The sequence below is a fragment of the Oncorhynchus keta genome, chromosome 14 (assembly GCF_023373465.1).
Source record: "Oncorhynchus keta strain PuntledgeMale-10-30-2019 chromosome 14, Oket_V2, whole genome shotgun sequence".
In the NCBI taxonomy this organism is placed as follows: domain Eukaryota; kingdom Metazoa; phylum Chordata; class Actinopteri; order Salmoniformes; family Salmonidae; genus Oncorhynchus; species Oncorhynchus keta.
This window is the reverse complement of record NC_068434.1, coordinates 21,680,005-21,704,554: the sequence shown is the minus strand read 5'-3', so window position 1 is coordinate 21,704,554 and position 24,550 is coordinate 21,680,005. Positions and strand designations below refer to the sequence as shown.

The 24,550-nt window shown below is 44.1% G+C and overlaps 1 pseudogene; it reads right to left on the bottom strand.

Annotated features, from left to right (window-relative positions):
• Nucleotides 1-5,734: 5,734 nt before the first annotated feature.
• Nucleotides 5,735-24,302, bottom strand: LOC118394040 (uncharacterized; annotated as a pseudogene).
• Nucleotides 24,303-24,550: the final 248 nt, after the last annotated feature.

Here is a 24,550-nt window from a genome sequence, read left to right as displayed (position 1 = left end):
TGTAATCCATGGCTTCTGGTTGGGGTATGTACGTACAGTCACTGTGGGGACGACATCCTCAATGCACTTATTGATGAAGCCAGTGACTGATGTGGTGTACTCAATGCCATCGGAAGAATCCCGGAACATTTTCCAGTCTGTGATAGCAAAACAGTTCTGTAGTTTAGCATCTGCTTCTACTGACCACTTTTTTTATAGGCCGAGTCACTGGTGCTTTCTGCTTAATTTTTTTCTTGTAAGCAGGAATCAAGAGGATATAATTAAGGTCAGATTTGCCAAATGGAGGGAGAGCTTTGTTTGTGTCTGTGTGTGGAGTAAAGGTAATCTAGAATTTTGTTTTCCTCTGGTTGCGCATTTAACATGCTGATAGAAATTAGGTAAACTGATTAAGTTTCCCTGCATTAAAGTCCCCGGATACTAGGAACTCCGCCTCTGGGTGAGCGGTTTCCTGTTTGGTTATTTCGTTATACAGCTGACTCAGTGCCGTCTTAGTGCCAGCGTCCACCTGTGGTGGTAAATAAACAGCAACGAAAAAAATAGATCAACTCTCTTGGAAAATAGTGTGGTCTGCAGCTTATCATGAGATACTCTACTTCAGGAGAGCAAAATCAAGAGACTTCCTTAGCTTACATGAACCAGCTGTTTACAAATATACACAGACCGCCCCCCCTTCGTCTTACCGGAGTGTGCTATTCTATCTAGCCGGTGCAGCGTATATCCCGCTCACTGAATGTTTTCCATGTCGTCCTTCAGCCACGATTCGGTGAAACATAAGACATTATAGTTTTTGATGTCATGTTGGTAGGATATTCGTGATCGTACCTCATCTAATTTATTGTACGTTGGCAAGTCATATTGATGCTAATGGCAGATTTCCCATTCGCCGTTTTCGGATCCTTACGAGGCACCCCGCCCTGTGTCCTCTACTTGCGTCTCTTGCCAATGACTGGGATTTTGGCTTTGTCGGGTATCTGAAACACATCCCGTGAGTCCTGCTTGTTGAAGATAAAATCTTTGTCTAATCCGAGGTGACTGCTCACTGTCCTGGATTGCAGAAGTTATTTTTTTTTGCCGTAAGACACAGTGGCAGAAACATTATGTACAAAAATAAGTTACAAATAACGTGAAAAAAACAAAACATAAATGGCACAATCGGTTAGGTGCCTGTAAAACGGCTGCCATTTCTTCTGGCGCCATCTTGTTCTACCTTCACCCCAGTCTGAGGTCCTGATCGCTCTGGAGCATGGTTTTCATCAAGGATTGCACTGTACTTTGCTCCGTTCATCTTTCCCTCTCTCCTAACCAGTCTCCCAGTCCCTGCCGGTGGAAAAACGTCCCCACAGCATGATGCTGCCAACACCATGCTTCACTGTAGGGATGGTGCCAGGTTTCCTCCAGACGTGACGCTTGGAATTCAGGCCAAATAGTTCAATCTTGGTTTCATCACACCAGAGAATCTTGTTCCTCATGGTCTGAGAGTCTTTAGCCCACTTGGAGTTTGCCAAAAGGCACATGGCTCTGCTATTTACAGAGAAGTGGATTCTGTCTGGCCACCCTAAGATAAAAGGCCTTATTGGTGGAGTGCTGCAGAGATGGTTCTCCTTCTGGAAGATTCTCCCAACTCCACAGAGGGACTCTGGAGATCTGTCCGTGACCGTCGGGTTCTTGGTCACCTGTCTGACCAAGGCCCTTCTCCCCTGATTGCTCAGTATGTGTCCTGGCGACCAGCTTTAGGAAGAGTCTTGGTGGTTCCATACTACTTCCATTTAAGAATGATGGAGGCTACGGTGTTCTTGAGGACCTTCAATGCTGCAGACATTTTTTGCTACCCCCAGATCGGTGCCTCAACACAATACTGTCTAGGAGCTAAGGACAATTCCTTCGACCTCATGTTTTTTTTTCATCTGACATGCACTGTCAACTGTGGGACCTTATATAGACAAGTGAGTGCCTTTCCAAATCATGTCCAATCTATTGAATTGACCACAGGTGAACTCCAATCAATTTCTAGAAACATCAAGGATGATCAATGGAAACAGGATGCACCGGAGTTAAATTTAGAGTCTCATAGAAAAGGGTCTGAATACTTATGTAAATAAGGCATTTCTGTTTTAATACAATTGCAAAATTGTCTAAATCTGTGTAGATTGAGTTATTTTTTTAAATGTAATGCCTTCTAGATTAAGGCTGAAACGTAACAATGTGGAAAAAGTGACGGGAATGTACGGTAACATTCTGAACAAACAAAATTCCAACTCAATGTATGAAAAGTTTTTTAAAAACAACTTTGGTATACCAATCTTGTTCATAACCTTAGGGAACAAAATTACCTTGCTACACTCACAACAGTAGACAAGCCCATTTTGGATTTGAATTTGTAACTTTATTGACACCTGCTGGGACATATTGTGTGTATGTACAGTATAACACCAGAAGAGAAAACCACAGAAAGAAATGAGTAAAAGAGAAACCAGTGGTAACAGTTTCAGAAAAGGCCAGTTCGTACCCAATCCACTCCCCACCCACCCCTCCTCCTGTTGCCTGTTCCGAATGCTCATTTTATTGGACTCCCCGTCGTTCTCAAAACCAACATGACAGGGCCTTTGCGTGTTTGAGTGTGACCCTGTCTGTTCCCTGCTATGGGATCTGACTGCGTGACAGTGGCTGGCCATGGGCAGCTCAGTGCGGGCCTCTACCTGCCAAGCGAATGCTAATGCACTTCACACTGAATGATTTTCCCACAATAGAAGCAAACACTGGCCAAGTGACTTCCTAATTGCCACACTGGTCCTCCGGAGGCCCCTGTGGGCCACATTCTGCTGCACAGGGGCTCCCATTAACACCCTGCACGCAATGCCCCCCTGCCATAAACCTTGCCCCCAGCCAGACAGTAGACATACAATACATACTGTACACACGCTCAGACATGCTCACACACACACGCATGCACACACAAACACAGTACACATAGGTCCAATCCCAATTGGACCCGTAAGCCCTATGCACGAGTGGAGAGCTGAGAGGATTTGACAGGTGTAATGAAGAGCTCCACCTTGCCCTCTAACAGGCTTGGTGGACATTTCATCATATTGCGCCTTACACTGATCAAATCCTCTCACTATACATCATGCAAAGAAAAACCCAAGAAAGAGTTGCCTTTTCAGACAAAACCATGATACTATGCGGAATGGTTACCTATGTTCTGCATACTACAGTTGATCCATTTCCTGGGGCTCCAGCCAGGTAATGATGAAGAGATGTGAATTCAGCATTTTGTACGCATATGGGCATGGACCATTTAAAAAAAAAAAATTCTTATAGGTGAGTGTGTTTTATAGGTGTGTGTTGTTGTCTAGGTCTTTGGTCCCGGTGTGTTTGGTAAATATCTCTCACATGAGGGAGATTAGCATGGTCAGGGGTCCAGAAACATAATTACAAATAATTCTCCCGCTCGAAGCCAAAACGGTTATATTATCGGCCTAAAACGTAATAATTTCAAACCTTGACATTTGTATATGATCACATATCTCTCTTATGTGTGGGAATGCTTTGGAACAGATTTCTAAAATGGTTTGCTAGTGTTATTACAGTCTTATGTCAAACAATAAATCAAATTTATAATAAAAAAACAACCCCGGGATGCCAGTTGGGCAACCCTGCTATAGGGCAGCTCTGATGACATCTCCCAGAGCACTCAGACTTGTTAATGGAGCTATCCTCTTATAGAAAGAGCGGGAATGGAGGGAGGAACAGAGGGAGCGAGAGAAAGACAGGAGTATTCAACAATGATATCCATGTTGGGAAATTTTATATATATATATGGTACTAAACAATAAAGTTTGGACACCTACTCATTCAAGGGGTTTTCTTTATTTTTACAATTTTCTACAAATCATAAAGTAACCAAAAAAAATGTTAAACAAATCAACATTTTCTATTCTTCAAAGTAGCCACCCTTTGTCTTGACAGCTTTGCACACTCTTGGCTTCTCTCAAACAGCTTCACCTGGAATGCTTTTCCAAAAGTCTTGAAGGAGTTCCCACATGCTGAGCACTTGTTGGCTGCTTTTCCTTCACTCTGAGGTCGGGTGATTGTGGAGGCCAGATCATCTGATGCAGCACTACATCACTCTCCTTCTTGGTCAAATAGCCCTTACACAGCCTGGAGGTGTATTTGGTCATTGTCCAGTTGAAAAACAAATCATAGTCCCACTAATCGCAAACCAAAGGGGATGGCGTAATCACTGCAGAATGCTGTGGCAGCCATGCTGGTTAAGTGTGCCTTGAATTCTAAATAAATCAGTGACAGTGTCACCAGCAAAGCACCCACACGCCATCACACCTCCTCCTCCATGCTTCACAGTGCAGAGATCATCCGTTCATCTACTTTGCATCTCACAAAGACACGGCGGTTGGAAACAATCTCAAATTTGGACTCATCAGACCAAAGGACAGATTTCCACCGGTCTAATGTCCATTGCTCATGTTTCTTGGCCCAAGCAAGTCTCTTCTTATTGGTGTCCTTTTAGTGGTGGTTTCTTTGCAGCAATTCGACCATGAAGGCCTGATTCATGCAGTCTCCTCTGAACAGTGTCTGTTACTTCAACTCTGTGAAGCATTTATTTGGGATGCAATTTCTGAGGCTGGTAACAATTAACTTATCCTCTGCTGCAGAAGTAACTCTGGGTCTTCCTTTCCTGCGGCCGTCCTCATGAGAGCCAGTTTCATCATAGCACTTGATGGGTTTTGCGACTGCAGGTTCTTGAAATGTTCCGGATCGACTGACCTTCATGTCTTAAAATAATGGACTGTCATTTATTTTTGCTTATTTGAGCTGTTCTTGCCATATTATAAAATTGGTCTTTACCAAATAGGGCTATCTTCTGTATAACAACCCTACCTTGTCAGGACACAACTGATTGGCTTAAACACATGAAGAAGGGAATTAATTCCACAAATGTAATTTTAACAAGGCACACGTGTTAATTGAAATGGATTACAGTTGACTAACTCATGAAGCTGGTTAAGAGAATGCCAAGAGTGTGCAATCTATATGTACATAAGTATGTGGACACCCCTTTAAATTAGTGGCCACAACCATTGCTGACAGGTGTACAAAATCGAGCACATAGCCATGCAATCTCCATAACCAAACATTGGCAGTAGAATGGCCTTACTAAAGAGCCCAGTGACTTTCAATGTGGCACCGTCATAGGATGCCACCTTTCCAACAAGTCAGTTCATCAAATTTCTGCCCTGCTAGAGCTTTCCCGGGATAACTGAAGAGTGTGCAAAGCTGTCAAGGCAAAAGGTGGCTACTTTGAAGAATCTCAAATATTAAATATATTTGGATTTGTTTCACACTTTATTAGGTACTACAGGTTTCAAAATGTGTTATTTCATAGTTTTGATGTTTTCACTATTATTCTACAATGTAGAAAATAGTACATAAAGAAAACCCCTAATGAGTAGGTGTCCAAACTTTTGACTGGTACTGTACATATTTATTTCCTGTTTACGTTATTCCTATTTTCTGATTGTATCATATTTTCTGTGCAAAACAGTATTATGACATGAGGTAGAATTAAGAAGGATGGTATCAGGGTTGTGAGAGCCAGTCATTGTGCTAAAACCCCACGATCTACTCTTACATATGCCTTGCTTGGCAGCTATCACTCTCTGAGCCCGGGTCTATAATGATGTACCTACTATTCACTCACTCTGACTAAACCAATTTAACAGGGCCCCTTTGAAATGGGGTGCAGGCGTTTGGGTGTACTGGTGACTGCGATATGGCGGTTGGCGCAGGCCTGCTGAAACATGGTGAAGAGCTCCCCGGTGCTGGGGACCTCCTTTGTCTCTGCTCCCTGGGCAAACACAAGCCCCTTTCTGTTCCTCTTCATCTCCGCCCGCCTACTCAGGACCTTGGTCCACTCCCAAAGAGGTCCTGGAGCCATTATACAGCTCCAACATGTAGGGAGAGAGTAGCACGAAGAGGAGATGAGAAAGGAGATGAGGAAGAGGGGGGAGAGTAGCACGAAGAGGAGAGGAGAAAGGAGACGAGGAAGAGGGGGGGAAGGAGAGAGTAGCACGAAGAGGAGAGGAGAAAGGAGATGAGGAAGAGGAAGGAGAGAGTAGCACGAAGAGGAGAGGAGAAAGGAGACGAGGAAGAGGGGGGGAAGGAGAGAGTAGCACGAAGAGGAGAGGAGAAAGGAGACGAGGAAGAGGGGGGAAGGAGAGAGTAGCACGAAGAGGAGAGGAGAAAGGAGACGAGGAAGAGGGGGGGAAGGAGAGATTTGAAAAAAATTGATGTCTTTATGTTTACGTTAAGGTGTATTTTGCTTCTTGTTGCCGATGTACAATAGGGAAATAGTTTCTCCTCGCTCAGTGAGACTTCTCAGCCCTCACGTTAAAGTCAAACTTGGTGGCATTCTCCTGGAGGATGTCAAATATGGCGCTGAACGCTCTCAGCATGCATGATGCCTGGGCTTCTCTGGTCTCGGTCACCCACCATGGTGAATGTCTTTCCGTAGCCTGTCTGAATGTACGCAATGATACACACGTTGTAGCCGTCGATGGCTGACTGGATCAGGCTGGAAACATGACTGGTTCAAACAGGTATGCTTAATGTCCTCGAGCTACTGTGGGCCAGTGAAAACAATGGCAACAATCAAGAGCAGGGGGTTGGGTTTAGTTAAACAACAACGTACAAGAAGAACAAAATTCTCAATTGAAAAAAATACCTTTGAGTACATTTCCAGTTCCACCACCTCAACTGAACCCATTCAACCACTGCTTAAGCTCAAGCAATCAGTGTTCAGAGCTGTATTTTGTGACAGACTTGCTGAATCTGCGATGGGGGTAAAGAGGTTAGGGATGGGCTTTGGCAGAGGCTTTCCTCCTTTCTTGTTTCCTTTAGTTCACTTTTAACCAATAAAATGTTAAGATTGGCAGCATCACATGTTGGTGTTTTGGAACACATCTTCCTGGGAGCTCTCACCGCTGAATACCCGGTGGAACTGGAACTCTTGGCCCCCTTGGTGTTTCCACGGTAACAGAGTAATCGTCCAGATGCTCCACGGCAATGGCCCCTCACCGAGCTGGCTTGGCCTGGCTCATTGGTCGTATCCGACAGAACACCAACATGTAATCTGCACCACGACAAAGCAACTGCAAAGGTCAAGCGACCCCACACTGTACAGTACTGAAGTTGCGCCTAAGCTTAAACTCAGCTGAAATAGTCTTTGGGCACATAGAAGACCTGCGTTCAAACCTAGTCGGTCTCAATGATAATTACATTTCATGTCCTCCACCATGTTGTAGTATTTCTTCCTCATTGTCAACTCTGAAGTGTAGTTCTCCACGACTTTCCTATTCTCCTCTCACCTGTTTTAGCTCTAGGAAGAGTCTTGGTGGTTCCAAACCTCTTGCATTTAAGAATGATTGAGGCCAAGGTGTTCTTGAAGACCTTTAAAGCTGCACAATCCTGTCTCAGATCTCTACGGACAATTCCTTCGACCTCATGGTTTTTGCTCTGACATGCACTGTTAACTGTGGGACCTTAAATATACAGGTGTGTTCCTTTCCAAATCATGTCCAATCAATTGAAATTACCACAGGTGGATGTATAAACATCTCAAAGAATGATCAATGGAAACAGGATGCACCTGAGCTCAATTTCAAGTCTCATAGCAAAGGGTCTGAATACTTAAGTAAATAAGGTATATCTGTTTTTTATTTTCTAAAAACCTGTTTTGGTTTTGTCATTGTCGGCTATTGTGTGTAGATTGAGGGGGGATAAGGCTGTAACGTATCAAAATGTGGGGGAAATCAAGGTGTCTAAATACTTTCCATTACGGTATACTACCATAACTTTAATGTTAATTTCCCCCAGATCTTCTCTGACATATGAATGTCACTTTATCTGCGTAATGCAGTTCAGCTGACTCAGGGGATGTAGATCTGGACTTATGCAAATAAGGTATCTGTTTTTATTTTTAATACATTTGCTAAAATATAAAAAATATATCAACCTGTTTCAGCTTTGTCATTATTTGGTATTGTGTGTAGATTGATGAAAAAAATGTGTATTTAATCCATTTTACAATAAGGTTGTAACATAACAATGTGCATTTAATCCATTTTACAATAAGGTTGTAACATAAATGTATTTAATCCATTTTACAATAAGGTTGTAACATAAATGTATTTAATCCATTTTACAATAAGGATGTAACATAACAAAACACTTACATTACCAGAGAGAGAAGGGCTGGAACCAACTCTGATACAGTCCAAAGCCTTCCGGGAAATCTCACATTCCCTCAGTGTCTCCAGTAGCAAAAACACATTAGATGCTCATCAGATGGGTCCAACCAGTGGTACAGAACATTATTCACTCAATAACAAGAGGCACCATATCCATATAATTTAGCCCATATCTAAAGGGTACTATGTACTATAGGGGTTAGCTATGGTCTCTTTAGTGCTTCCACACAGGTTTCCATTCAAAAGGTTGTTGGTTCGAAACTTACCGCAACCCTTAGCCTAACCGTAGCTTCATGTCCATATCCTGGTTCAACCCTCATCCTACCCTCAACTCTAATCCTAACCGTAGCTTCATGTCCATATCCTGGTTCAACCCTCATCCTACCCTCAACTCTAATCCTAACCGTAGCTTCATGTCCATATCCTGGTTCAACCCTCATCCTACCCTCAACTCTAATCCTAACTGTAGCTTCATGTCCATATCCTGGTTCAACCCTCATCCTACCCTCAACTCTAATCCTAACTGTAGCTTCATGTCCATATCCTGGTTCAACCCTCATCCTACCCTCAACTCTAATCCTAACTGTAGCTTCATGTCCATATCCTGGTTCAACTCTCATCCTACCCTCAACTCTAATCCTAACTGTAGCTTCATGTCCATATCCTGGTTCAACCCTCAACTCTAATCCTAACTGTAGCTTCATGTCCATATCCTGGTTCAACCCTTATCCTACCCTCAACTCTAATCCTAACTGTAGCTTCATGTCCATATCCTGGTTCAACCCTTATCCTACCCTCAACTCTAATCCTAACTGTAGCTTCATGTCCATATCCTGGTTCAACCCTTATCCTACCCTCAACTCTAATCCTAACTGTAGCTTCATGTCCATATCACGGTTCAACACTAACCTTAGCCTCAACTCTAATCCTAACTGTAGCTTCATGTCCATATCCTGGTTCAACCCTCATCCTACCCTCAACTCTAATCCTAACTGTAGCTTCATGTCCATATCCTGGTTCAAACCTTATCCTACCCTCAACTCTAATCCTAACTGTAGCTTCATGTCCATATCCTGGTTCAACCCTCATCCTACCCTCAACACTAATCCTAACTGTAGCTTCATGTCCATATCCTGGTTCAACCCTCATCCTACCCTCAACTCTAATCCTAACTGTAGCTTCATGTCCATATCACGGTTCAACACTAACCTTAGCCTCAACCCTAACCAATTTGGACTACTTGCCTAAGCACAACCACATTTTTTCTTCCCTTGAGGCAGAGATGCCCTAAGAACAAGATTGAATAATGAAGATTCCATGGCTGGAAAGGAAGCTACAGTAAGTCAAAGACATTTTCATCGGATGGAAATCAGCATTGTAGTTCGTATACTGACCATTCTGGGTCAGGATTGTCCTCCTCTTTGCAATTGTGGTCATCTGCTGTCATATTATATTAAAAATGTTCCATTCTAGTTATATAACATTCTAGTTATCCAGAGTGACTTTCAGTTAGTGCATTCATCTTAAGATGGCTAGGTGGGCCAACCAGATTTCACAGTTCTAGTGAGTACATTTTTTCTTAATAAAGTAGTTGTGACATATAGTCAAGCTTCTCTCTTACTTGGGGCAAGGCCACACGGTTCTCCTCACGGTTCTTTAATTAAGGGCCAGTTTTCCAGACAATAATTAAACCTAGACCTGGACTAAAAAGCATTCACAAAGGAGATTTTCCATTGAAATCACGTTTTAGTCCAGGACAAGGACTATGTCTGGGAAACTGGCCCTCAAGCAGTGCTCCTTCCTTTTTTTCTTTCCATAGCTTCAATGATGATAATAAATATCAGTGCTATATCGTCAATGCTGGTGCCCTGGGGCTTTAGTTCTGGATTTCCGAGATTAGGTACTTTTTAAAAGACACTGTATAATGGAGACATTTCAAGACTGCCTCACCTTCTCAATGATAGTGCAGAGCAGGCCAGCCCATGGGGGCTAAAGCCCCAACCTCAACTGTTACATGTTGCTGACAAAATTCCAAGGGGATAGGACCAAAAAAGTTCAGGACACCTTCCTGACTTGAATGATGGAATTCATGTTCCACTTTTAAATAATACAAATTCAAATGAACAAATCACACCTGTCGTTTTACAAGATATTAACCTCAGTAACAGTTAAACATTTCAATTTGGAAGGCACTTCATCTGTTACATTATGTGTCAAGTCTCAAAATCAGACAAACAAATGCAAATGGAATATAATTAAGCACGCCTCTCCATTCTTTTGTATGAAATCGTGCAAATTACAAACATATGGCAGTGCGTGTCGGGATAGCACTTCGCTCTGAAGCCTGCAGCATTGCAGGATCTCGGTCGAAGTGTCTGAGGGTCTAATTAGACCCTACAATCAAAATTGTCACTCCCTTAGCTTTGGGACACTTGTTCAGGTGGTGGAGGCACACGTGTACGCTCAAATGTAGGGCCGAGGGGTGAGGAGAAGGGGTGGATTTGGGTTTTAGCCCCTCTCTCCAGTATATACTCTCCTTCAACTTCTCTTGGCGGGCTTGGGCCCCCTCCAGAGGCAGCATTGTGTCACTGCACCCCTATGGACCACAAAGCCTGCTCAGTGCTCAAAGTCCCAACCCCACTACATTGAATACTTATGGTAGAAATTGCCAGTAACCACAGATCAAGGATCAGATTACTCTACCCCCAATCCTTACCATCACAATTAGGGCAACAAAAGCAATTTGGGGGAACTTCTAGCAAATCTCCATGAAACTGAATACCTGATTACAATGGAAAACATTTACACTGAGTGTACCAAACATTAAGAACACCTGCTCTTTCCATGAGATAACTTTCACCTGGATTCACCTGGTCAGTCTATGATCTCGTATTGAGGTCACTTGTTAAATCCACTTCAATCAATGTACATGAAGGGGAGGAAGCAGGTTAAAGAATGATTTTTTGAGACGTGGATTGTGTGTGTGCCATTAATACGGTGAATGGGCAAGACAAAAGACGCTTTCAACACCTTGTATAGTCCATGCCCCGATTGAGGCTGTTCTGAGGGTCAAAACTCAATATTAGGATGGTGTTCCTAATGTTTTGTACACTCAGTGAAAATTCTGGATTCTCACGTGTGCTCACTAATATATCTACTTTGTTATATCTTGATTTCTTGTTAATTTTGGGGTATTATTTGTGTATTTGTCAGACATTCTACTGCACAGTTGGAGCAAGTAACATAAGCATTCTACTGCACTTGCAATAACACCTACAAATCTGTGTACGTGACTATTTGATTTAAGATCATCAGTCAACTGATAATATACCAGGACAAAGGTTAATGACTCATATACACACACAAAGTGTGCACAGCAGCATGACAGCACAGATTACATAGTGATAAAGACTGATAAATCACAAACACCAGTTAATTCTAACCTGATCTGCACGCACACACACACACACACACCTCTAGGCAGGAGGAGCCATAGACATGTGAGTAAAGAGGAGAACACAACACTATCTCTATCAATGAACTCACTGTTTCTTTTCCCACGTCAACATCAGGCCTGTCCATGAGTCACACGTCTGACAATTTTAACCCTTCTCTGTACATTGCATTATGATTACTGCTGTTGAACTCAAAACTCTACTATGTGGCTTGACAGAAATGCTAAACACTTACAGTACATTCAGAAAAGTATTCAGACCCCATTAATTCTTCCGCATTTTTGGATTTTATTTATTTTTTGCCCTCATCTACACACAATTCCCCATAATGACAAAGCAAAAACAGGCTTTTAGAAATGTTTGAAAATGTATTAAAAGAAATATACAAATGAAATATCACATTTACTTGAGGATTCAGACCCTTTACTCAGTACTTTGTTGAAGGACCTTTGGCAGCGATTAGAGCCTTGAGTCTTCTTGTGTATGATGCTATAAGCTTGGCACATCCGTATTTGGGGAGTACCTCCCATTATTCTCTGCAGATCCTCTCAAGCTCTGTCAGGTTGGATGGGGAGCGTCGCTGCACAGCTATTTTCAGGTCTCTCCAGAGAAGTTTGATCGGGTTCAAGTCCGGACTCTTGTCTTGACTGTGTGCTTAGGGTCGTTGTCCTGTTGGAAGGTGAACTGTTGCCCCAGTCTGAGGTCCTGAGCGCTCTAGAGCATGGTTTTCATCATGGATCTCTCTGTACTTTGCTCCGTTCATCTTTCCCTTGATCCTGACTAGTCTCCCAGTCCCTGCTGCTGAAAAACATCCCCACAGCATGATGCTGCCACCACCATGCTTCACCGTAGGGATGGTGCCAGGTTTCCTCCAGACGTGATGCTTGGCATTCAAGCCAAAGAGTTCAATCTTGGTTTTATCAGACCAGAGAATTTTGTTTCTCATGGTCTGAGAGTCCTTTAAGTGCCTTTTGGCAAACTCTAAGCGGGCTGTCATGTACCTTTTACTGACAGGTGTGTGCCTTTCCAAATCATGTCCAATCAATTGAATTTGTCACAGGTGGACTCCAATCAAGTTGTAGAAATATCTCAAGGATGATTAATGGAAACAGGATGCACCGGAGCTCAATTTCGAGTCTCATAGCAAAGGTTCTGAATATGATGTATTTTTACAATTTTTTATTTTCTAAAAACCTGTTTTGGCTTTGTCATTGTGGGCTATTGTGTGTAGATTGATGAGGGGGGGAAAAACAAGGCTGTAACGTAACAAAATGTGTGAAAAATCAAGACGTCTGAATACTTTCCGAATGCACTGTATACTACCAAAAAAACTCATAGTAATGTTAATTTCCCCCAGATCTTCTCTGACATATGAATGTCACTGTATCTGCGTAATGCAGTTCAGCTGACTCGTAGGGGATGTGGATCTGGACCTCCATGACCCCTCTGTTTCCAGCCCGAGGGCAGAGATTCAGAGATGCTTGTCAGCGGTAAAGAATCCACACACAGTCTAACAAAATACACAAAATCTTCCTCATCCTGACTCTTCAGTCAAACCTTTCCTAAGAATTCTAGAAAATGTCATAGTTTCATTTCCACCCACTCGCTCCCTAATTCTCTCTACACCAAAATATACCAATCCTCTCCAACACACTCCCTTTGCTACTCCCATAGAAATAGAGGGACTAGAATGGACTTTTCCGTTCAAATCACCGCTCTGTGAAGGGTGAACCTGTGGCCATATTGAGTGTAAAGCCGAAACGTCTATGTACACTATCAAATCAAAAGTGTGCCGAATACAACAGGTGTTCACCTTACAGTGAAATGCTTACTTACAGGCTCTAACCTATGGCGCGAAAAAAAGGTGTGTGTGTGTGTGTGTGTGTGTAGGTAAGTAAAGAAATAAAACAACAGTAAAAAGACATTTGAAAAAAGAGTAGCGAGGCTACATACAGACACTGGTTAGTCGGGCTGATTGAGGTAGTATATACATGACTGTATAGTTAGTGACTGCATATATGATAAACAGAGAGTAGCAGCAGCGTAAAAATAGGGGTTGGGGGGGTGGCACACAATGCAAATAGTCCGGGTAACCATTTGATGACCTGTTCAGGAGTCTTATGGGGGTTAAAACTATTGAGAAGCCTTTTTGTCCTAGACTTGGCACTCCGGTACCGCTTGCAATGCGGTAGTAGAGAGAACAGTCTATGACTGGGGTGGCTGGAGTCTTTGACAATCTTTAGGGCTTTCCTTTGACATCACCTGGTGTAGAGGTCCTGGATGGCAGGCAGCTTTGCCCCAGTGATGTACTGGGCCGTACGCACTAATCTCTGAAGTGCCATGCGGTCGGAGGCCGAGCAATTGCCGTACCAGGCAGTGATGTAACTGGTCAGGATGCTCTCGATGTTGCAGCTGTAGAACCTTTTGAGGATCTCAGGACCCATGCCAAATCTTTTTAGTTTCCTGAGGGGGAATAGGCTTTGTCGTGCCCTCTTCACGGCTGTCTTGGTGTGTGGACACCAAGGAATTTGAAGCTCTCAACCTGCTCCACTACAGCCCGTCGATGAGAATGGGGACGTGCTCGGTGCTCCTTTTCCTGTAGTCCACAATCATCTCCTTTGTCTTGGTTACGTTCAGGGATAGGTTGTTATTCTGGCACCACCCGGCCAGGTCTCTGACCTCCTCCCTATAGGCTGTCTCGTCGTTGTCGGTGATCAGGCCTACCACTGTTGTGTCGTCAGCAAAATGAATGATGGTGTTGGAGTCGTGCCTGGCCATGCAGTCGTGGGTGAACAGGGAGTACAGGAGGGGACTGAGCACGCACCCCTGGGGAGCTCTAGTGTTGAGGATCAGCGTTGCAGATGTGTTGCTACCTACTCTCACCACCTGGGGGAGGCCTGTCAGGAAGTCCAGGATCCAGTTGCAGAGGGAGGTGTTTAGTCCCAGGATCCTTAGCTTGGTGATGAGCTTTGAGGGTACTATGGTGTTGAACGCTGAGCTGTAGTCAATGAACAGCATTCTCACAAAGGTGTTCCTTTTGTCCAGGTGGGAAAGGACAGTGTGGAGTGCAATAGAGATTGCATCATCTGTGGATCTGTTTGGGCGGTATGCAAATTGGATTGGGTCTAGGGTTTCTGGGATAATGGTGTTGATGTGAGCCATTATCAGTTTTTTAAAGCACTTCATGGCTACGGACGTGAGTGCTACGGGTCTGCTACGGGTTTGTGCTACGGGTCTGTTTACTGCTATCCCTGATGCAGTAAAAAAATATACAGTACCAGTCAAAAGGTTGGACACACTTACTCATTCACAAGGGTTTTTCTTTATTTTTTACTCTTTTCTACATAGTATAATAATATTTCATAATAGACATCAAAACTATGAAATAACACCTAGGGAATCATGTAGTTACCAAAAAAGTGTTAAACAAATCCAAATATGTTTTATATTTGAGATTCCTCAAAGTAGCCACCCTTTGCTTTGATGACAGCTTTGTAAACTCATGGGACTCTCTCAACCAGCTTCAAAACTTTTTCAACAGTCTTGAAGTTCCCACATATGCTGAGAATTTGTTCGCTGCTTTTTCTTCACTCCAACCCAAACCATCTCAATTGGGTTGAGGTTGGGTGATTGTGGAGGCCAGGTAATCTGATGCAGCACCATCACTTTTCTTTCTGGCGAAATAGCCCTTACACAGCCTGCAGGTGTGTTTGGGGTCATTGTCCTGTTGAAAAACAAATGCTAGTCCCAAACCTGATGGGATGGTGTATCACTCACTGCACAATGTTGTGGTAGCCTTGCTTGTTAAGCACACCTTGAATTCTAAATAAATCACTGACAGTGTCACCAGCAAAGCACCCCCACACTATCACACCTCCTCCTCCATGCTTCACAGTAGGAACCACACATGCAGAGATCATCCGTTCACCTACTCTGCATCTCCCAAAGACACAGCGGTTGGAACCAAAAATCTAAGTCTAATGCCAGTCTAATGTCCATTGCTTGTGTCTCTTAGCCCAAGCAAGTCTCTTCCTCTTATTGGTGTCCTTTAGTAGTGGTTCCTTTGCAGCAATTTGACCATGAAGGCCTGATTCCTGCAGTCTCCTCTGAACAGTTGATGTTGAGATGTGTCTGTTACTTGAACTGTTACTTGAACATTCATTTTGGCTGCAATCCGAGGTGCAGTTAACTCCAATGAACTTGTCCACTGCAGCAGAGGTAACTCTGGGTCTTCCGTTCCTGCGGCCGTCCTCATGAAAGCCAGTTTCATCATAGTACTTGATGGTTTTTGTGACTGCTCTTGAAGAAACTTTCAAAGTGTTCCGGATTGGGGTGGCTACTTTGAAGAATCTCAAATATAAAATAGATTTTGATTTGTTGATCACTTATTTGGTTACTACATGATTCCATATGTTATTTCATAGTTTTTATGTGTTCACTATTATTCTACAATGTAGAAAATCTGTTAACTTTACCGAGAGCGAAGCAGCCAATATATCAAGGTGACAGCTAAAGCCAAACAAACAGATTTTATACAAATATTATACAAACTAAATGAATCCTTACACTTAGCTAACTCTCCCAATTTCACACACAGGAGTTGGAAGCAGCAGCTGAGGGATCAAACAATTGTAAAGTAGGGAATTCCATACATGCGCAGAAGGTTCGACGTCCGATGTTTTCAGCAACTCAGCCACTACAAAGGTATTTATATGGTCACCGCTCACCCTGCTTCTCTTTATACAGCACCTTTCTCCACAGTCCCACCTCCTGGCTCTTCTCTGCAGTCAGCACTAATCCAGCGGCAAAATGCAGCCCACCACTTCAACAACAATACTTAGTTGTCATGGATCCCCCCCAGTACTGCTGCTCATTCCGTGCACCAGCTCCAGAGGTCTAGGTCACCAGCCTTCTAGGCTTCACTGAACTGGATTCATTACCACCAACCCCGGACTGCCTTGTCTCATTACACACACCTGGTTCCCATTCCCCCTGATTAGTATGTTATATACAGTATGTGCCCTCTGTTCCCCATAGTCCTTGTCGGTTATTGTTACCATGTCCGTTGGTCCTGTGAGTACCTGTGCTGTTGTATCAGCTTCCATGCTACGTTTTATTGTGGACTTATTTTACGGATCTCGTCCCGTGTATTATTTAGAGGTTTACACCTCACTCTTTTGTTTGGGTGTAGTAAATAAAAATTAAGTATTCTTGCACCTGTCTCCAATCATTAGACAATGTGACAGAATAACCGACCCATCTAATGGAGACGGGGAAAGGCCGAGCTGGCAACCATCGTAGGGACAGATGAGCATCACCAGAACTCTCTCTCCAGACTCGGCAGTGCCATGGACAGTATACTGGCAACCTTCCTGCGTTTAGAGGGGAATGTGTAGTCCCTCCAGTCTCCAGCACTGGTTCCGGCACCAGCCCCCACACCACAACCTGGCTCTGTCTCATCTGAGCCAGCCCGCGGAATACCTCTGTCCCTCCCGGAATGCTTTGACGGTGCGCCAGCGAGAAGCAAGGGATTCCTTCTGCAATGCGACCTGTACATCGCTTGCTACGCCCGAGGCTGTCTCCGGTAGCGACAGTGACCGGACGGTCCTGGACTGGGGCGCTGTGGTCTGTGAAATGGGAGGACCCGAGGTCGAGTCCTACGAGACCTTCACTCTCCTCTTCAACTAGGTGTTTGATCATCCTGTGGAGGGCTGAGAGGGGGTGAGCACTATGTGTCGGAGAAGTGTATCAATAAACGGCTACATAGTCAGGCAAAAATTCTGCGGTTACCATTTTGTTGTATTGAGGAAGTGAATCAGCAAAGGACTGCTCAGACAGGTAAAACCCTGTATAATACCGCTTTTCTGTGTCGAGGAAGGGTAATCAGAGAAGGGATGAATTTGCAGGTCGCTTAGGGAAAGCGTAAGATGTGTGTAAAAGGGAGTGTGAAAGTCTTCTGTCATTGGTGGAGAAGGGGTCACGCACCTCTCCTGGATCGCTGCTTAAGAGTAAGGTGGGTACAGATAAGAACCCCTCAATTTACCATTCGGAGATGGTGGCGTAAACCAGGAGAAAGAATAACGTTTAAAACAACTGATTAAACAGTGGTGGGCACAGGAAATAGAAATAATAGAAATGTGGGCAGGGGAATTCCGGTTATGGACTTGCCATCCGGACATAAATGATTAAAAATATAAAAAAGTGATGGCAGAACAGAATGAAAATAGGGAACAAAGAATAGAACGGACACTATAAGAAGCTAAAGGGATAAAAACATATTGTTGGGAAAATGATTCGAATACGAGGATTATTAGAATACAAAAACACAATTTAGCAGCGGAAAATAAAATTCCTTAAGAAACTGGACAGAAAAAAAACGGAATCTATAGAAGAGGTCAAATAAAATAAAGTGAATGTCTAGACTAGGGCAATGAATTAAGAGCCAAACAAAACAAAGAATACCCCGTTGCAAGATAATGTTCTATCAGGGTCAAGGAAATAAAATAAAAGTTGTTAAAATAGAAGTGGAAGTGTTTATGCAACGAGAGAATAGGTATCTAAATAAAGAGATGGAAAAAGCAACTGATGCTGGGTGCAGCTCAGAAGTTAGAAAATATAACGTGACCTGGATAGAGGAAATAGGGTGTGGTCTAGTCACCCAGAGCTTAAACGGAACTGTTGGAAGATACTTATTCAAAGCAGAGAGAGAGTGGTTTTAGGAATTAGACAGTAGGGTGAATTGGATCTACATTAGAGGAACTAGCACAATCAAGGAAATGACATTTTGTGTTAGTATCCATAGACGTTTAAGTAAAGCCTTGGCTGAGATTGGGAGAAGAGCAGGAGTTTGGGAGGGAAAGGAATAACCAGACAACAAAGAAAAGAAACAGAAGTTGAAATGTCAGTAGCACTGAGATAAGTAGTGGATAACAAATAGAAGATTAATGATACTTAAAACACAGACTGTTACTAGATTAAAATTAAGGAAAATATCGGTAACGATAAAACCAAGGCTGGCCGTAGGGAGACCAAGAAAACAAGCGGTCAAAATTAATAAAATGTCAGTAGAAGTCCTGAGCAGCAGGTATCCCCTATGCAGGGATGAATTTACTAAAATATCTCAAATGGGAACAGCGCACCAAGAAAATGGGTACGAGATGGCTAGAAGGAGGAACGTTTGATGTCACGGTGTGTGAGGAAATGGAGACGCTGATAAAAAAATATAAGACTAGTGACACAGGGAAGACGAAAGAGGACAAGAAAGAAAGAGGTACTGAGGAGAAGGGTTGTTGAAAGGTATAAAGACAGCTAGAGGAATGTTGAAGAAAGACAACGAAAAGTCAGACAGGAAGGTGGAATGGTTTTTAAAAAAACTCCACCATACACCAGTGAGCCATAGCCCCTGGTGTCGGGAGTGGTGGAAATAAAGGGCGAAAGAGGTGGAATAGGAGAGGAAGACTCCCTCTAAGGTCAAATAAAAGGACATGGAAAGGACAGGGGAGACTGAGCAAGGTGCAGGAAGGAACCCAGAAAAGTTTAACTGTTATGAATCATTAAGTGAGGCCTGCAGGTAAAAAAAGATGAATATGAAGAATCACTGGAAGATGACATAATAGCTGAAATGGATGCAAAAAGCAAGAGTGGACGGAGAAATAAGAAGGTTAGAAAAACTCTTAATTGAAAAAGGGGAGAGAAAAAGAAAAAGAGCGAAAAGAACAGGCGTGTAGGGAACAAGATGGGGAGAGCGGAGAAGATAGCCAGTTTTATGGAAATGGTCTATGGCAGGGAAAGAGAAAAAAAAGAGAGCTGTGGAGTAGGAGGAAGATGAAAGAACCTGAAAGATATGGTGCACAATGTCCAATTTTGATAAAAGGTACTCAAGGGCACTATTTCCCATGGGGCTCACAGGACCTGGAAGGGTTGGTTGCCCGCCTACCTGATCTCCATGATGGAGCGGATAAATGGATTAGGACCTTTGAAGAACAAACCATGGGGAAGCTACTGGCTGTGGGGGATCTGAAGGCACTGCTGGCGAGTGTAGTGGGAGTGGCAAAGATGGAGGATGTACCGAGGTCCAGTAACCTGAACGAGGCAACAGGGACTACACTGGAAGATGGAATAGACTTTGACTTGACTTTTGATGTGTTCAGAGGAGGACCCACTGATGATAACTCTGTTCCGAAACTCAGAAATAGAAGCCATGCCCCAGCCAGTGAGAAGCAGGCTGGAGGACGTGGTGGGACTGACTTCAAAATCACATCATTCTGTGTCACATCATTCTGTGACCATGTAATCCATGCAGTGGAAAAATAAAGAAAGGATGAACAAAGACAAGGAACAAGCTAAATACATTCAGAGGAAGCCAACACAGCTCCAGCTGGAAGAACTAACAAAAAGGAAAAAAGAAAGTCCAAGCTCCAGTGACAGCCCCGGTGCCTGAAGCAGGAACAATGGCTGCAGTCTCCCCTGGAGGACTACAACCGCCTCCTGTCCAGCAGGCCCAAGTACAACCCACACCACCAGTAGTGAATGTGTATGCACAGCAACCCCAACAATGGAATAACGACAATAGGCAACAAAGACTTCCCAAAATAATCAGAGAGGAGGAAACAGGGGCCCGCAGGGACCACCTGGGATATGTTGGGGATGCCAACAGCCAGGACACACTAGAGGAAATTGTCCTATTAACCCCTGGCAACAACAGGGGAACAGGAACCAAAATAATTGGAAACAGACCAGAGGAGGCTGGCAACAAAATCAGAAGAAACCACAGGGCCCTGTGAACCCATGGGCGGAGCCTAATCAGGGATACTAGGAGTGCCCGGAGAATCCTACAGGGGAGGTTCAGTTCCCAGTGATAACCACAAGAGCTGATCAAGAACTTATGCTGCAGGTTCAAATAGAGAACAGAGGCACACCCATGATGATAGATACTGAAGCCACTTCAAATTATGCCTCTTCTCCCCATGTCTGGTAAATGTGCCAAAACTATATGTTTCTCGGGACAAAAACAGCTAATTCCAATGGCAGCTCCAATCCGTTTAACAGCTGATGATAAATCAGTGACACTTCCTAGTGTCAGAACATACCCCAATTAATTAATTAATTAGAGCGATTAGAATTGGAGTAAAAAGCATATGTAAGACAATTAACTGCTAAGCATGAATTTATTTATCTCCAAGAAAAAGAGTGAAAACCTGAACCAGGACAAGAGGTTCCCGGACCCATGATTCCAGGAGATCGGGTCTACATCAGAGTATTCTGGAAGTGGAACGAGTCAAGGCGAGAGGGTCCCTACAATGTGGTCCTAGTGACACAAACAGCCATACAGGAGGAAGGAAGCACTACGTAGTACCATCTAAACCACTGCACCAGAGTTCCAGAAGGGATCTATGAGCGAGCCATGAGAAAGCAGAGGATTCTGATCCACCAGGCAGGAGCCAGGAGGAAACAGAAGGAGAGTCAAGCCATGAAGAAGCAGAGGATACTGATACACCAGGCAGGAGCCTGGAGGAAACAGAAGGAGAAGAGGACCAAGTAGCAACTCCCACAAGCCAACAGAAGGAGAAGAGGACCAAGTAGCAACTCCCACAAGCCAACAGACACTCTCTCCTGAAGGTCCAGAGAGTCAAGAGATGGGGACGAGTGACATGCATGTTGCTCCTGATGGCATACCTACTCTGGCAGATACCCCAGACGGGGGCACTGGCCAAGGGGGCAGAGAAACAACAAGAAATAAAGAGGAGGTTGACTTCCCTGCCATCGACTTCTCTGCCCTCTCATGGTCCCTTCAGTCTTCCAAGCCTTTATTAACAAAGTATTTTGGGACATGCTGGGATGAGGCATAGTGGTTTATATCGACAACATTTTGGTCTATTCTGCTGACCGCGCCCAGCATGTCTCGTTAGTCAGGTCTGTACTGGGAAGACTGTTGGAGCATGATCTATATGTTAACCAAGAGAAGTGTTCGTTTTTCCAGTGGTCCGTGTCCTTTTTGGGCTAGCTCATATCCACAGAGGGAGTGGAGCTGGAGGAACAACGCATCAGCGCAGTCAGATCATGACCCATCCCCAACTCAATGAAAGCAGTTCAGCGATTCCTGGGGTTCGCCAACTATTTCCGGTTCATCCTGGTTGCACCTCTTACTTCCCTGCTGAGAGGAGGTCCCCAGCGGCTTCGTTGGACGGCGGAGGTGGAGAGGGTGTTTGAGACACTGAAGACACGCTTCACCACTGCTCCCGTGCTGACACACCGGAACCCCTCCAAAGCTGCGGCCCTGCGACTTCTACTCCAAGCAGCTGGGACCCGCCCAGAGGAACTACGACATCGGGGACCGGGAACTCTTGGAGGTCAAGAAGGTTCTGTCTCCTTGTCCAGGTGTTTGTTGTGTACTACCCGGCATGGCCGGTGGTGCTTGGCCTCCTCCCTCAGGTCAGGGAAACTCCCAGGCAACTCCTCCAGAACTGTCAATGTCACGGGGGAGTTGTCCACCTGCGAGAAACCCACTTACACCTCAGGACATAGCGACCGGGCTGTCGTCTTCCAAACACCTGAGTAAAATACAACACAGGCTACTGTATACACCAACAATAGACTAGAGACTGGGAGAAGAAGGGATGTGAGGACAACATAGAGATGCCTAATGACGTGGACAAAGCAGACAGCGCAGGTCATTGATAGTTTATATCAGGGGCGCAGCTTTAACTGGGGACGGGGGGACCCTCCTACATTCTGAAATTGAAACAAAAATGTCCCCCCCCCCCAGTTTTATCATTGGAATGTGATGCAAAGCGGTAAAACGGTGTGCTTTAGGACCATGCGGATGCTTCAGAGCAGTCGGGAGGCTGTTTGGAGTGTTTATCCGACTGGATAAAAAATAATAACAAGATGTCTCCCCCACTTCTAAAACCAAAGTTGCGCCCCGCCCCTGTACTCCCTGTTCACCCACGACTGCGTGGCCATGCACGCCTCCAACTCAACCATCAAGTTTGCAGACGATACAACAGTTGTGGGCTTGATTACCAACAACGACGAGACAGCCTACAGGGAGGAGGTGAGGGCACTCAGAGTGTGGTGTCAGGAAAACAACCTCCCACTCAATGTCAACAAAAAAAGTAGATGATCGTGAACATCAGGAAACAGCAGAGGAAGCACCCCCCTATCCACATTGAAGGGACAACAGTGGAGAAGGTGGAAAGTTTTAAGTTCCTCGGCGTACACATCACAGATAAACTGAAATGGTCCACCCACACAGACAGTGTGATGAAAAAGGCACGACAGCGCCTCTTCAACTTCAGGAGGCTGAAGAAATTTGGCTTGGCACCCAAAACCCTGACAAACTTTTACAGATGTACAATCGAGAGCATCCTGTTGGGTTGTATCACAGCCTGGTACGGCAACTGCACAGCCCACAACCACAAGGCTCTCCAGAGGGTGGTGCAGTCTGCACAACGCATCATCGGGGGCAAACTACCTGCCCTCCATGACACCTACAGCACCCGATGTCACAGGAAGGCCAAAAAGATCATCAAGGACAACAACCACCCGAGCCACTGCCTGTTCACACCGCTACCATCCAGAAGGCGAGGTCAGTACAGGTGCATCAAAGCTGGGACCGAGAGACTGAAAAACAGCTTCTATCTCAAGGCCATCAGAATGCTAAACAGCAATCACTAACTCAGAGAGGCTGCTGCCTACATTGAGACCCAATCACTGGCCACTTTAATAAATGGATCACTAGTCACATTAAACAATGAAAACTTAAATAATGCCACTTTAATCATGTTTACATATCTTACTCATATCTTACTCATATCACATGGTATAAAATACAGGGTATACATCTATTGCACCTTGCCTATGCCGCTCGGCCATCGCTCATCCATATACTTATATGTACACATTCTCATTCACCCCTTTAGATTTGTGTGTCTTAGGTAGTTGTTGGGGAATTGTTAGATGACTTGTTAGATATTACTGCACTGTCGGAACTAGAAGCACAAGCATTTCACTACACTTGCGTTAACATCTGAAAACCATGTGTATGTGACCAATACAATTTGTTTTGATTTGCCTTATGACTAGACTAGGGTTAGCAGTTGATGTTATTCTTTAACAAAACAGACCCCAAAGAAAATCAGGGGGAGGAAAATAGGTTTATTTAACTAGGACAAATCATGCTTGGAAGTAAATGGTCATTCTCCCCTGTCCTCAGTGATGCTTTCCAGTGATTCTCTCCTGTGAACAAATGGACAGGATGTAGTTTATAACCCAGCCCTAACCTGTGGTTGACCAATTAGAATTCCTTGCAATAAAACTGGGGCCAATGGCCAAATAACAAGTATCCTATTTCAGACTCAATAAATATATAGTCAAATTCCTATCATGTCTCTGCATAAATCCCCTATTACATAAAAAAACACTATTTCCATTGATCGTTAGTACTCTATTGACTCTCGCCCTCTTGACCTCTCGTACTCTGTCTCTGCATTGTGTATTTATCTTTGAAATATTCTCATACTAGTTACAACTCCCTCTGAATGTGTTTGTGCATGCACACGTGTTTGTGAGTTGGCGGCATACTTACGTTGTTTTGATGGCAGGGCGAGAGAGCAGTGCCTCACTACTTCGTTCCCCAGAAACTTCAGTGACACGTTCTCAGTTCACGAAGAGTTAACGTACATGATGTATTGGTGTGTGCATGTATGATTGTTTGAACCCTGTCTAAAGCAGCAGAAAATGTATAAAGGTAGATTCATAGCAAAACAACATGCAATGCCTATTATACAAAGACCATAATTTGATTACGCGACACACTCACACCCTTCA